This window comes from Hylobates moloch, unplaced genomic scaffold (assembly GCF_009828535.3).
Source record: "Hylobates moloch isolate HMO894 unplaced genomic scaffold, HMol_V3 SCAFFOLD_11, whole genome shotgun sequence".
Lineage (NCBI taxonomy): Eukaryota > Metazoa > Chordata > Mammalia > Primates > Hylobatidae > Hylobates > Hylobates moloch.
This window is the reverse complement of record NW_026652286.1, coordinates 80,144,163-80,158,830: the sequence shown is the minus strand read 5'-3', so window position 1 is coordinate 80,158,830 and position 14,668 is coordinate 80,144,163. Positions and strand designations below refer to the sequence as shown.

General features: G+C 40.9%; 1 protein-coding gene across 3 annotated transcripts in view; it reads right to left on the bottom strand.

Moving 5' to 3' along the window:
- The window catches only part of ELMOD1 (ELMO domain containing 1), a 76,931-nt gene extending 64,022 nt beyond the window's left edge, over positions 1-12,909 (bottom strand). The window contains exon 1 of one of the 3 annotated variants that reach the window (XM_032167296.2): positions 12,628-12,909. The gene's annotated coding sequence lies outside the window, so the exon portion shown is untranslated. The remainder of the gene's footprint in view (positions 1-12,627) is intronic. The other 2 variants (XM_032167295.2, XM_032167298.2) reach the window with 2 other exon arrangements.
- Positions 12,910-14,668: the final 1,759 nt, after the last annotated feature.

The following is a 14,668-nucleotide window of genomic DNA, read 5'->3' as shown; positions in this document are numbered from 1 at the left end:
ATGCTCTACTCCAAGCTCCATTTTCCTGTCCTGTCTAATTCAGCTTCTAACACATGCGAAGCTGCTTCTTAAAAGGCCCTTTTTGTGGCTTCTGTGATCTCATGTTCTCCTGGTTTTCCAGCTATCTCACAATCATCATTGCTGATGTATTTAACACTGTGTTTTTTTTTTAAATCTTTAATTCCTTTTTTTTTTTTAGACAAGGTCTAGCTTTGTCACCCAGGCTGGAGAGCAGTGGTACAATCTTGGTTCACTGCAACCTCTGCCTCCCAGTTTCAAGCGATTCTCCTGCCTCAGCCTCCCGAGTAGCTGGGATCACGAGGCATGTGCTACCATGCTCAGCTAATTTTTGTATTTTTAGTAGAGACAGGTTTTCGCCATGTTGGCCAGGCTGGTCTCAAACTCCTGAGTGAGAATCTCAGCCATGTTCAGGAGTTAAAGGTGCCCAGTTCCTCTAAAAGTGGCAGTGTAAGAAGCCCAAAATAGAGGCTTGGTTGAAAGGTTTTTTGTTGTTGGTGGTGGTGGTTTTGTTTTTTAAATACAGGGTCTCGCTCTATCACCCAGGCTGGAGTGCAGTGGCATGATCTTGGCTCACTGCAACCTCCACCACCTGGGTTTAAGCGATTCTCCCACCTCAGCCTCCCTAGTAGCCGGGACTGCAGGTATGCGTCACCACGCCCAGCTATTTTTTGTATTTTTAGTAGAGATGTGGTTTTGCCATGTTGGCCAGGCTGGTCTCGAACTCCTGAGCCCAAGCGATGTGCCCACCTTGGCCTCCCAAAGTGTTGGGATCACAGGCGTGAGCCACTGTGCCCAGCCTGGTTGAAAGTTTTCATAGGAGTAGTTAGGACCTATGTCCCTTTCTCCATCTTTTTAAATTAGGCATAACCCCTCTCCATTCTATCAGCAGAGATGAAATTTACTTGTAAAGAGGTTGAGCTAGAGAGGCTCTGAACTTGGTGATGGAGGAAAATGAGATTGAGTTGACATATTAAATACAAGGAGGTTGCATGAAAATCTGCTTGGTAAATGTGAGATCCCTGCCATCCGTCTTCTCCCGCTCAACTCCCAGAATAGAGGCAGGCAGCATAATACTCCTCAGGTAGGATATTAGAGGAGTTATCTCTCAGGAAACTAACCAGAGACACATATAGCTCTCCCCCAAAGAAGCATTAGCCCCCAACTGGGCTACTGTGAAACAGATGGTCAACAAGCCCCACCTATGCACAGAGAGCATTTTAGTGCCTCAATCTTAAATATGAACAGATAGCCAAGGATTATCAGACAATTAAGGGATGTTTCTGACATGAATTACAGAGACCCAAAGCAAAGAAAGAGAAAAAAAAGGGAATCCGAAAGAAAAAGAAACAATGCAAAGAGAAGAAAACTATTAAAACATCATAATTTTCACAGATAAAAGAAAAATATTATACTCATTAAATAGGAACAGGAATCAATAAAAGGGAACTTTAAGATAATTAGAAAATGTTCTTGGAAATTTTATAAAAGTGTCTGAAATGAAAGACAAAGTTGAAAATATCTATCAAATTTGAGGGAATCTGCCAGAAGAATTTAACAAAAAGATGAAAAATGGTGAGAAAAAGTTTCAACATCCAAGTAACAGACATTCTAGAGAGAAAGAAAAGCAAGAATGTTGGTGAAGAAATTATCAAAGAAATAATACAGGAAACTCTCCAAGAGGTGAAGAACATGAGTCTCCAGATCAAAAAGACCCACAGGATACCCAGCTCCTTGAATAACAAAAGATCCTCACCGAAGCATATTACGATGAAATTTCACAAAACAGAAGTTTCCAGAGGGGGAACAAAAACAAACAGTTCACATAGAAAGCACCAAGTCTTCAGGAGCATTCATTTTGTCAACAGGAACACAGAAGCAAAAAGAAACATTCCAAGAAAAAATTCTTTCTAGTCTAGATTTCTACACTTAGCCAAAATATTCAGCATGAGGAGAAAATGAAGACAATTTCAGACATACAAGACCTTCTATGTATCTTTCAAGTATGCCTTTTCTGGAGGCTTCCGAAGAAAGCATTCCACCAAAATGAAGATGGAGAATGAGAAAGACATTGGACCCAGGAATCAGAAAATCCCATACTGGAGAAAGGTGAAAGGATTTCTTAGAATGATGTGAATGTAAGGCGTTTAACAACAATCTAACCAGTTCAGAGTGCATTAGAGCTTAAGGAAAGATGTCTTCAAAAAAAACTGGAACTGACAGATTTTTTGGCATGTATGAATGTATACAGAAAATATTCACAACTCTGTTGGTTTGGGGATAAATTTGGGATATGCATTAATAGATAACAAGAAAATTAATAGAAAATAAGATTAATAGGCTGGGCTTGATGGCTCACATCTGTAATCCCAGCAGTTTGGGAGGCCGAGGCAGGTGGATCGCTTCAGCCCAGGAGTTCAAGACTAGATTGGGCAATGTGGCGAAACCCCGTCTATACTAAAAATACAAAAATTAGCTGGGCATGGTGGTGCATGCCTGTAATCCCAGCTACTCAGGAGGCTGAGGCAGGAGAATTGCTTGAATTTAGGAGACAGAGGTTGCACTAAGCCAAGAACACACCACTGCACTCCAGCCTGGGCGACAGAGTGAGACTCTGCTCAAAAAAAGAAAAAAAAAAAGACTAATAGACATTAATAGAAAATAAGAAAAACAAAATTAGAATTACTAATTCTTGAGAAAACAAAAAGTTGTGCAAAAAAATATAACAAGCTATAAATAAAATTTACATGGTCAAAATAAACATTGAATATTAAATCAAAAATAGTGATTTTGGGAGAATTGATAAAGGAGAAACATATGTGTATAAGAGAGAGGGATTAGATATGAATGTTAAATTTTCACTTCTGTAGTGGAAAAGCAATAGATCTGATACTTTTAATATACTGAGAAACAGCAGTATAAACAGTTAAAAGAATTAAAGTGGTATTCCTGAGAAAGACAAATCTAGAGTAGAGATGGATTAGGGAATGAGTTTTTCCATTAAAAGTCTTGTAGCAATACAATGTTTTAAATGATGTGTAAGTGTTCCTTTGATATACACAAAAACTTAGATTTTAAGAAGATTCCATGGGGCTGTGATTTCAGCCCACGTGGAGACACCAGTCACGTCTTGAGATCCAGTGCCGTTAAACCTTGACTTAAACCACACTTTAAAAAAAAAAAAAGGAAGAAGAAGAAACTAAGGCTTGAGGAACCACAGCATTGCCTCCAATAAGTGGAGGAATTCCCAAAACCTAAGCCATTCTAGGACAGTATCCATCAGGCCACACATTACAGATGTGTGTGTTGGTTTTGACATTAGATGAAGATGTGTGGGAAACATTTAATAGTAATGTGGAAGAGCTTGAGTAAACAAATGTTGATATGGTTCAACGTGATGTATGCTCATTAGCTAACAGAATGTCCAAATCATTTGATACGGTATTACGAATCCTTCGTTTAGGACCAAAAATAATTAAGAGTCAGATATGGCTTTTCTGAACATCGCATTGGAAATGGCAAGAATATTTTTTACACAAATCCTCAGCTAGAGCGTATATTCAAAAGAAAGCTGCAGGATGAAAAATCGGAAGAGATATTGTTGCAGAACTGTGATATGACGTGTTAGCAACATACAAATTTCATAAAAAAGACATCAGTGGACATTGAAGTGGACCTAATTTGTTGTTGTTACTATTTTTTAAAAAACCTTCAAAGACAAAAGTAGCTTAAAACTTAAATTAAATTAAAAAATTTATTTACTAAAAAAAAGATGCTGCAAGTTATAGATTTTTTTCCAGGGGTATATTTTTGAAAAGTCATTTTCTTTTAGAGATACATACTGAAGTATTTATAAATGAAATTATATGGTATCTGGGATTTGCTTCAAAATAATATGGATGGATAGAGGGTAGGGTTAGAGATCAAACAGCATTGGTCATGATTTGATGATTTTTAATTACTGGGATTCACACTATCCTATGTACTTCTGGATGTATATAAAATTTAAAAAAAAGGTATCAAAAAAAGGTGCCATCCACCTAATTGAGAATCATCACAGGTATGCTAGGTATTTTTTTACAGCCAAGCAAGGCTATAATAATTAGCACCTGAATTGGTTCATAACAAAAGTTAGAGGTAAATCTATTGCTCCTTAATAGCTTTGGAAGACTATGAAACAACAATGAAAAGGAATTTGGTATCTAACCCATATCATTTCCATAACTGACTTAGTTCTCTTAGGGTCTCTTTGAATCCTCTAGTCTGGAGAGGCCCCAGTATGCTGTTAGGACATAGTCTTTTTTTTCTTTTCTTTTCTTTTCTTTTCTTTTTTTGGATACAGGTCTCGCTCTGTCGCCCTGGCTGGAGTGCAGTGCCACAATCTTGGCTCATTGCAACCTCTGCCTCCTGGGTTCAAGTGATTCTCTCACCTCAGCCTCCCGAGTAGCTGGGATTACAGGCATATGCCACCATACCAGGCTAATTTTTATATTTTTAGTAGAGATCAGGTTTCACCATGTTGACCAGACAGGTCTTGAACTCCTGGCCTCAAGTGATCCACCCACCACAGCCTCCCAAAGTGCAGGGATTACAGGTGTGAGCCACTGTACCTGGCAGAAGCATCTTTAAAATAATTATTTATTGAGCTTTTTCCTTAGAGGTATAAAATAGTATATGACAATGACATCTTAGACTCAGTAAAATATGGTAGACGAGTTGAGCAGAAAAAAGTAACAATTAAAACATGGCACACTCTAACAATGCTTCCTAATTTCATAAATGTTAAAATGAAGGAAAAAAATTTTCTCTTGGAATGGATGAAATGCAGTATTTATTTTCCTGAAAAGTATCCTTTCTTATCCCAACACTTCATCTCTGTACTAAATCAATTTTAAAATTAGCATAGCCATGGAATTACATCTACCCTCCCTTTAAGTTTGCCAGTAGTATCCCCACCTCCTCCTACTTGTCCTCATAGCACTAGTTCGAAAATACCAGCTTTGTATGTCTTTCCTTCTGGCCAATGCCAAGCAAGATGCCTTATTCCATAAATACTCAGATAATGAAAAATCATTTCCTTTTGTGCCTTTCTCAGTGCTGTGTGCTCAATAGGTCCCATGTAAAAATGGACTCGCACCCTGTTTATCACTGCAAGAAACACAATCTAGCTCTGTCAACTTAAGCAGAAATGGAATTTGTTCTGAAGGCAACTCACAACATCTCCAGGTGGGCTAGAGAACTGGGTATGGAGGCTATGTAGCCAAAAATAACACTTGAAATGCTGACACAGAACTGGCCCAGTAAAGACGCCTCTACTGCCACCACCAGGCACAGACTGGAGTGGCCCCACTGACGCTCCAGCACTGGTCAAGGGGCACTGCCGACTGGAAAATCTGCCACTGGGGCAGAGTTTGGATCATGGGCGCAGGCCCAGGTGCAAGGAGGTTTGGGGAAAGGAAGCATCTGGCACTTTCAGCTCCTAGAGTGGGGAGTGGGCTCTGTGATGGTGAATTCTCTGTGTCTACTTGACTGGTCAAAGAGTGCCCAGATTAAACATTATTTCTGGGTGCACCTATGAGGGTGTTTCTGAATGAGACAAGCATTTGAATTGGTGTCCTCAGTAAGTCATTTCCCCTTCCCAGTGTGGGTGGGCATTGTCAATCCATCGAGGGCCTGAATAGAACAAAAAGGCAGAAGAAAGAAGAATTCACCTGCTTTTGCCTCCTGCTTGCTTGCTAAGCTGGGGCATTAGTCTTTTCTTGCCCTTGGACTGGAATTACACCACCAGCTTTCCTGGGTCTCTAATTTGCAGACAGCAGATTGTAGGACTTCTCAGCCTCCATAGTCAAGTAAGCCAATTCCTCATAATAAGTCTCTTAATATAAATATATCTCCTTTTTTCTGCAGAACCTTCACTAATACAACCCTCAACATGGAAAAGAGATTCAGATGGCATTGTTGAAAAAGAATGATAGTTGTCTACTGTATGCTATAAACAAATACTTTGAAAAGTCAAAACACAATGCAGAGTAATGACAGAGTACACGTAGAGTACACTCAGAACAAACACATGTTCATCTTCCATCGTTGTCTAATTTGATTAGGTGTGCTGTGCAATTTTATTTTTAGGACTTGGACACAAGCCTATTTTATGGCTACTCCAAATACATATCATCATTTTGAACTAGAATTTCAAGTACGATCTTAGATAATTAAAGAATACCTGGATACAGGCTGTTTAATTTAACCTGGTGCTAGTTACAGAGCAGATGCACCTATTTTTAGTTAGATTGATTAATTACCTAGGGAATAACTAACACATGGAAAAGAATAAGATCATACATTCATTATAAGTCAAAGAAATGATGTACAATAGTTATCTATCACATACATGCTACTAAGCTGAATTAGACATCGGCAGATTCATGGATATATGCCTGGGAGCTCAATTTAAACTGCAGGATAAGATTTAGGAGATGTTTTTAAGGTCATCAGAATCAATGTCCTACCCAATAAAAGCATTCTCTCTCTCTGATAGGTGGCCCAAAATGCATCACTTTCAGTACAGTATGTTATATTTTTTGTTTCTGACCTTCTTAGATCTGGGCTCTATTTATCCGTGAATCCAACCAAAGTATAGCATTAATTTCTTCTGTACTGTTTGCTAATGCTCAAGTGAACTAAAACTATTTTTTGAAAACCAAACCGTTGGTAAACTAGGACTTCTACACTATGTCCTTAGCAAGTGATTTTAGAACCTAAATGAACTTCACATCCATCCTTTTAAAATATAATCTTAGTTCCAGTGCTTGCTCTGGGCTAAGAGATTTCAAATTTAATCCGGATTGTCATCCAAATTCTCTATTGCTTTGAGCTTTGCATTATGATCTATGTACATCTGAGTCCTTGATAAAATTGTAGAAATGTCATGGTCAAATAAAGAGCTATAAGGTAGACCAACAGAAACCAGCTTCTATGCTGGCTTCCATACCTATGAACATTCTTTGGATGTAGCTGATCAACCCAGCTACAACATTACATTCCAGACCTCATTTCTGCCTCTCGCCCATAAAGATTACTCAATATTCTAGTTGATAAATGTGTGCTAGAGGGATTGTGTATATATAAAAATTTGATAATTCTGCCTCTATTTTAAATACTCCAGGTTATCTACAGTTTAAAGGAATAGTAGAGGAAATTTTTGGTACAGCATAAAACTCTCTAGTGAAGCAAAAACTATAACTCAACCCATCTGTTTCATAAGCCTTGATTTTAATATATTGGATTAACATATTGGGCTACATATACATTATCCATGAGACAGAATATGAAAGTCAAAATTCTATGTAAAGTATTTTAATAAAGGCTTTTTAAAATTATGACTAATGATGTACATAATAGGCATTTTAATTTAAATAGCTTTGATAAATGTTTACCATTTTAAGAGAATGTACAATTGAATTTCTCAACTAAAAGCAATTATTTAAGTTTTTGCTCATTTAAGTGGATTACAAAGCAAAGGAAATCTGAAATTAACATGTCAGTGTTTATGGAATATGGAATCTTCAGAAAATCTGGCTTCCAAATTCTGAAGAGCGGAATATTCCTATTCTTTTAAAGGAAAAAGTAAGAAATGTACAGTAAATTCATTCCAAAGATTGATTCACATTTTAAATATTTATAATGCCAACTAGTAAAGTAAAAAAGATCTAGGGAACAGAGTTTCTGATGTCACTGATGATAGCTGTTAAGCCAAAAAATAGCTGAGATAAATAAATTGTTAGTTTCATTATGAATGAAAACTTCAAAATGTATGGTAGCCTTTCACCAACTACCTGTACACACAAAAAAAAAAAAATAGAAAGGAGAGTTATAACAGCTGAAATGAGCTCTTATAACCAGCATTCTAATTACCCAAGTCCTAATCCCAATAATTAAAATGGAAACATTTAAAAGTTATGTAAAGACTTTTGAATCTGCAGTTATTGGCTTGCATGAGACTGATTTTTTAAAGAGGCTTAATGAGCTCTCCTTAGGCATTTGCCACAATTATTTTGCTTCGCACCAAAAAAGTAAAAAAATCAAATTGTGAATTATTTTGATGGCATCTTAAATATCATATAGAGTACCCAGACATTGTACAAATCATCTACTTTCATTGAGAATAAAGTTATTCATCCCTTGGAACCACAGCAACACTTAGAGTTTATTTTATAGATACTGAGATTAGGGTTGGCACAATATTTTTTTTAATGTGCATATCTTCCATTTTACAGCATAGAAACTGGTATGAAACATGACTTGCTTATGGTCAGCATAAGTGAGTTGGAAGGTTAAAAGCTCCCAGGATGAAAGAACATACTGTCTTCAGAATCTTTAAATTCAGAGTATCCAATGAGGACTTAGAATATAAAATGTAAATTGGGCACACAATTTCAGTTAAGGTTCTCTCTGGGTGATATTCCACATAAACTGTCATTGAGGATTACTGCAGTAAGCCTTTCTTTAATAAGCCATGTTCATGCGAACCCTTGCTGAAAACAAAACCTATGGTCTAATTGCCTTGAAATTTTAGCAACATGAGTACATTCTTGATCATATTTTTTTTTCTCATATACTATCAGAATTACAAGGCAGAATGTGTTTGGCAAACATTGCAAAGAGGAACAGTAGAAAAACCTGAAGTAGAACTGTTTTCTGCTCTGTTGAAAGGATAATCATTTGAGAAGAAACACCCTAATGAGCTACTTAGTTCTAAGTTTTAGTATAGGGTAATTTTTATAATTTTAAGACCTTATTATAAAATTTGAAGTGGAAATTTAACCACACATATGGACACTCAAACGCATGAGGCTCTTCTGAAGGATGGTTCCAAAAAAAAAAAAAAAAAAAACAGATTTGTTGACAGAAGGGCAATCTAGAACGACATTCTACTATCAGTTGCTGGAGTTTGCAAATTGGAATCTTCAAGAAATGAGGAACTGTTCTCTACATGGACTGCAGTGGTTTGATCATCAACTTCCCTGGAAATTTACCATGTTATTCAATAATGAAAGTAGCTTCCGGGTCTCCAAAGACACACATGTATGTGGTGTGCTAGTTTTTTGGAATTAACTGCATTTGGAACATTCTGACTAGGCCCTCTGCGGTACTACAAGCATATAGCCATTTTCACGTAGTGCTATATCTGTAAAATGTACACTCTTTCCATCATCAGAATCTAGTTTTTTAAAGATAGCTAGATCAAATCAGAAATGATCTCAATTTAATTTCTTTTCCTACTTGAAGCAACAGATTTGCTAAAACCAAGACATCTGCTTATCTTATTTCAGACATTTGTGCCAAGAAGCAACTGACTATTGATCGGCATCTCAAATATTATATTTAATTATCTACTTTTATATAAATGTAGTAAAACATTTAAATGATATATTCCAGTATTGTGTGATGACAACTTTTTACCTGAGGAGACCAGGATGGTAACAGAATAGTAAACTAGCACTTAGGGTATGAGTCAAGAGCAGATCAATTGCTATTTTAAATGCACTGAAGTCCGATCACCGAAGTACCATTTGCCAATTCCTGCACTTGTCCCTTTTCAGCTCTCTCTTCCATTCCCATTGGCAACTATTTAAAATCTTTCTTTCAGAATCCCCCTCTCTTCCCTCATTCTCAGCAGGCCACTCTGTCCTCTCACTGAGGCTATCAGATCAAATCCTTCAACTTCCAGCACCACTCTACTATCTATTAACACAGAGATTTTTTTTTTTTTTCTAATTTTCGCCCAGGATAAGATCTCGCTCTCTTATTCAAGGCCAGCCCTGTCAAAACTGCTAGGCATCTCACTCCCTGACTACAGCTGCCCAGCATAATTCAGTGTCTCTCCTAGGCTCCTACAGTAGACACGCCCCTCCACCACCACCATAAACACACACTACTGGCACAGCAAGTCCCAGAACTTATGATGCAGATCCCTCCCCCTGCCCCATTTCCCCTTGTCATCTTTGCATCCTTGGCACCTTCCACTAAGCCTAGCAAGCAGAGATACCCAACCAATATGTGTTGAAGTGAAACTGTTCACTTCTAAGCATGAGTTATTTTCAAAAGCTTGAACCAGAACTGAGCTTGTCCCAGATTGTCTGCAGAACAGCATATGATTTCTGCTCCACTTTATTTTTTCAACCTATAAATGACCCAAAAAGGAGGAATGAAACATTTCCAGTAACTAGGGTTGCCAGAAAAATACAGGCTGCCCAGTTAAAACTGAATTTAGGATAAACAACTAATAATATTTTGTAGTATAAGTTCGTACCAAATATTACATGGGACATAGGTAAAAACAATAATTCACTGTTTATCTGAAATTCAAATTTAACTGGGCAGCCCACATTTTTATTTGCTAAATCTGGAAACCCTAACAGTGCTTTGTTAAAAATTCTCAGAGGACTCGGAGAACACTTCCTTTAAGGCACCTGGGGATTTGTATGCAAGCTCCGCAAACTTCTCAATCATCCAGATTTCATGTCTGTTAATGCAACTGGGTTTCTTTCTGAACATCTCAGTAACATGCTCTAAGAAATGCTGCTTAATTTATTATATGACATTTTCACTTATTTTGTCAGTTTCATAGAATTTTTCTTATAATACAGTTTATCAAAGATTTTACAAAGAATGCTGTAATTTTGCTTATGATCTCTTGGAAAGCTAACATTTATAGAGTTACAGTGCCTCAGTTAAGTCCTGGCTGCAAGTATTAATTTTCGAAATTTTCATATTTTCAATTAAATCAGCAGAATGCAAAAAGAGAAATAAATAAATCTTTGATTTGGAGATTTATTCTCTTCATTAATCAAGCACAGCAATACATAGTATCCTCACTAACAGGCTTGCAGAAGCAGCCTGGCAGGCAGAGGTGGAGTCTGTGATGTAACTGCAGTAGGTCTTTGTTGGAAAAGCCTTCCCTAAATCTAAAACATCTGTAAATTGAAGCACTTCAGCTTCACTGTGTATGGCCTGGCAAGATTAAAGAGTTGCTTCTTTCAGCATCTTGTACTGGAGGCTTAAAATTTTGTTCCACAGAGGAATTCCTTATAGGTCCTTATGAAGATTACGTATCTATCTCACCAAAGCTGGGAGAAAAGCAGGCTTTTTCTGCAAAAGAGGACCATTTCGAGTACTGATTGCTGTGTGTGCTGGTTTACTGGTAAATGGTGGTGATGCAATGGAAGTTATAACCCAAAGTATAGGAAAACTGCCCTACAGCCTGTTCCAGTCCTCCACGTTCCCTACGTTAATGGGTTCTTTCAGTGTTCTTGACAGTGATGTCTTACAGAGAAGACATTTATTTCTTCTTCCTATGAAAAAGATTAAGATGAGAGAAATACCTCCCAACGTAGATACAAGAGTGTGCCTTTGGCAAAATACCAACTAAACTGACCTCAGAGAAAACTTTTGGGGGAGGGAATGACTAAGTCTGGTGTAACTACGTGTTGTCATAATAGGTTAATGAATTAAGACATTTATCCCAATACAAGCACACTACCTGCTTTCCACCATATTGGCAGCACCAGTTAAGGACGGTTGTCAAGCTACGGGCACAACACGTATACATTGCAGAGATGCAGAACAATGCCTGGATGCCTGCCCAAAATTGATCTCTCCAAATGACAGACTCAATTGATAGTACAAATCTACGGCCCACTGGCGGTTAGCAGCGTCTTTTTCCTAGTTGGTGGGGGAAAGGGATGAAATGTGGAAAGCTCAGGGCACCGTGCAGAGCAGAAAGGCTGACAAACATATTCATTAAACTTGATCTGAAGCAAGTGAGCCCGTGAGGTCGTTGCTGAAATATTCATAAGCTGTGTTACCGGACTCGCCGCTTAGAGGTTGAGAAGAAACACTGAGTCAGAACAGCCCGCACCCACACTTGGAAAAAAAAAAAAAGCACCCACAACAGCTCACCCCACCACCACACTCCACTGCTCTGCTTTTAACAGCCCCGTCAGCTGTCAGCTGTCACTCCCCACTCGGCTGTCCAGTTCTACCTGCCCAGGAAAGAGATGCTCTAATATTGAAGTGCGGAGTTGCCCAGCAGTTGGAGGAGGCGCAGCGCAACAACCCAGCCGACCGCTCCTCCCAGCTCGCTGCGCGGAGGACCCCACGGTCCGGCGGCCCCGCAGCCCGGCTGCCTTGCTCCTCCCTGGAGACCGAAGCCCACAAGGCAAGGGGTTCCCAGGGACCCAGACCAGCCCCTCGCCCCAGCCAGGCCGCCCTTGTCCCGCCTTCCATTTTGGCTTTGCCTGGGATCCCTTCCCCGAGCCCTCGGCGTTAGGTCGCTAGGCGACCTACGCCCGGGCCGAGATGCAAACAGCGTCTCGCGCCGACCTGCAGCCTCTCGGGTGTTAATTGGGAGGACAGAATAGAAAGGGAAATCACAGTCCTGGGTGACCCTGGAGCGCCTGCACCGAGGTAGAGTGCATTTTCATTCACGTTCCCTCTCTGCCCCCGATGCTTAGCATTTCTGCTGCCTCCCAGGCACAGCGCAGCTCGCGTGATGTCTCGCGTCCTCGTCGCACCTCTCTCCTCCCCAAGGGCATTCGCCCCTAGTACCTAGGCTCCTCTGGGGTCGCCAATCACCTGGACTCTGGCGGCGGCAGGCTCAGCAGCTCCCGGCGCGCGGCGGCGTGGTCTTCATCTCTGCCTTCCCCAGGCGCTCCGGCTACGCGCTCCGCGGCGGCGATCGACGCGCTCGGTCCCGGGCGCCAAAGCTGGACAGGGGCGGCAGCGGCTGCCGCACTGGCTGCGGGCGCGGAAGGGGCGGGGGCGGGGCAGGAATCTGGGTCGCGTGGAGCGGAGCAAGCCGGGATGCACCCGGGGCGGCTGGCGGCGGGGAGGCGACCGAGAGCAGCGGGGGAGGGCGTGCAGAGGCTTCCCTGGGAGCACGAAGCGGGCGGCTACTGAGCATGCCCAGTCCGGGAGCCGGGGGCGCGGGCGCGGTGCTGGGGGAGGGAGCGCGGCCCCCAGTGCCGGAGTCTGGGGGGAAAGGGTTAAATCTGCGGACCCCGCTGCTGTGGGAGGTGGCTGGTGTGGCCCAGTTTAATTGCTCCCGGGTGGACTCGCTGGAGGATCCCACGACAGGAAGATGGTGAACCTGAGATGACCTGTCAATGGGATTCCCAGACAGTCCCGGGCAAGGTGTGTTCCCCGGATAATTGTCCAGAAGTCAAACTTTGTTTTAGTTCAGCTCCAACCTCCCCCATCTCACCGTGCACCCAGTGACTCTCCCAATCCTGATCCCCACCCCTCACCTGCCTTCCCGGGCCTGCAGAACCCTACCCCTCACCCCCACCGGCAGCCCCCGCCTTTCCCACTCCTAGCCCAGTCGGGTCAGATTCTCAAAGAGCCAGCTCTTTAATTAGGTGTAATTGAGAGATCGTGTCAATCCTGCCAGGTCCGTATCTGCATTTCAACTAGGGCTTTAGAAACAATACCGTAACCCCGGGGTTAATTATAACAGAATGAATTATAGACACCCTGGTCTGGGGCTATTTGGGGGAACATTGCTTCCTGGGGCCCCAGAAGCCACTTCAAACACACACACACACACACATACACACACACAGAGAGAGAGAGAGAGAGAGAGAGACCTGTGCCTTCAGGATTGCATTTCATGTTTGATGAAGAACGTTTTCTCCATAGCTAATCCAAAAAGTCTCTTTAATGAGGCCGCATGGGGTTGGGGAAAGACCAAATGAGCTTAGAGGTCGGCGCTTATTTTAGTTTCATTCATTACTCCAAGCCGGTTACCTGGCCGTCCTGCGCCTCTGTTTCCTCACCTGTAAAACAAAGGGTGGTAATGCCTACCTCTGTGGGCTGTTGTGAGGATTACTTGGGCAGCTGGCGGCGCACAGCAGCACGGATACCAAAGCATCTGCCTGTCCCCGCAGTGGATGTTCCCTGAATAAAAGTCTTTGAAGGTTCCGTCCCCACTATTCCGTCTTTATAAAAAGTTGTGTTAGTGATAATCCTTAAATGCTGAACATTTATCTTATTTCCTCTTCACATTAAATGACCTTAAAGCCTTGACCTGCCTGATTTTTTTTTATCATTGTTAAAAGCATTAGCCACTATTTACTTTTCTTTCTTTTCAGGGAGATATGAAGGATACCTCCCTGAATAAACGTCTTGGAAAAAGATAGACCTTTGGAGGGAAAAGCTTCTCGGGAGAGATTCATTAGGGATAGATTAATCCACCTGACAAAAGAATTTCACTCCATAGTCTTTTAAAAGTAATTTACTTGCATGTCTCTGTGGTCCTTGTTTCACAACTATTGCACGAAGTAATGTATGCCTGTATGGAAGGAAATTTACTTCCCATGCATACTGTTGACTATTTAAGTATCAGCGTTCAAAAGATAAACTTTTTATTATCCCCCAAACATACTATTTTTTTCATAACACATTGCTTTATTCATGGTGTTCCACGCTTTCTGAAATACCATTCTCTCTCATTCTATTTCATGAAGTGCTACTCATTCTTCAAGCTCAAATGTCACCTTCTCTCTGAAGCCTACCTTGAACCTCAAGGCAGAGTGAATGCTGTGCTCTCATAGCACCAGTGCATACTGCTATCCCAGCACTCATCACAGCC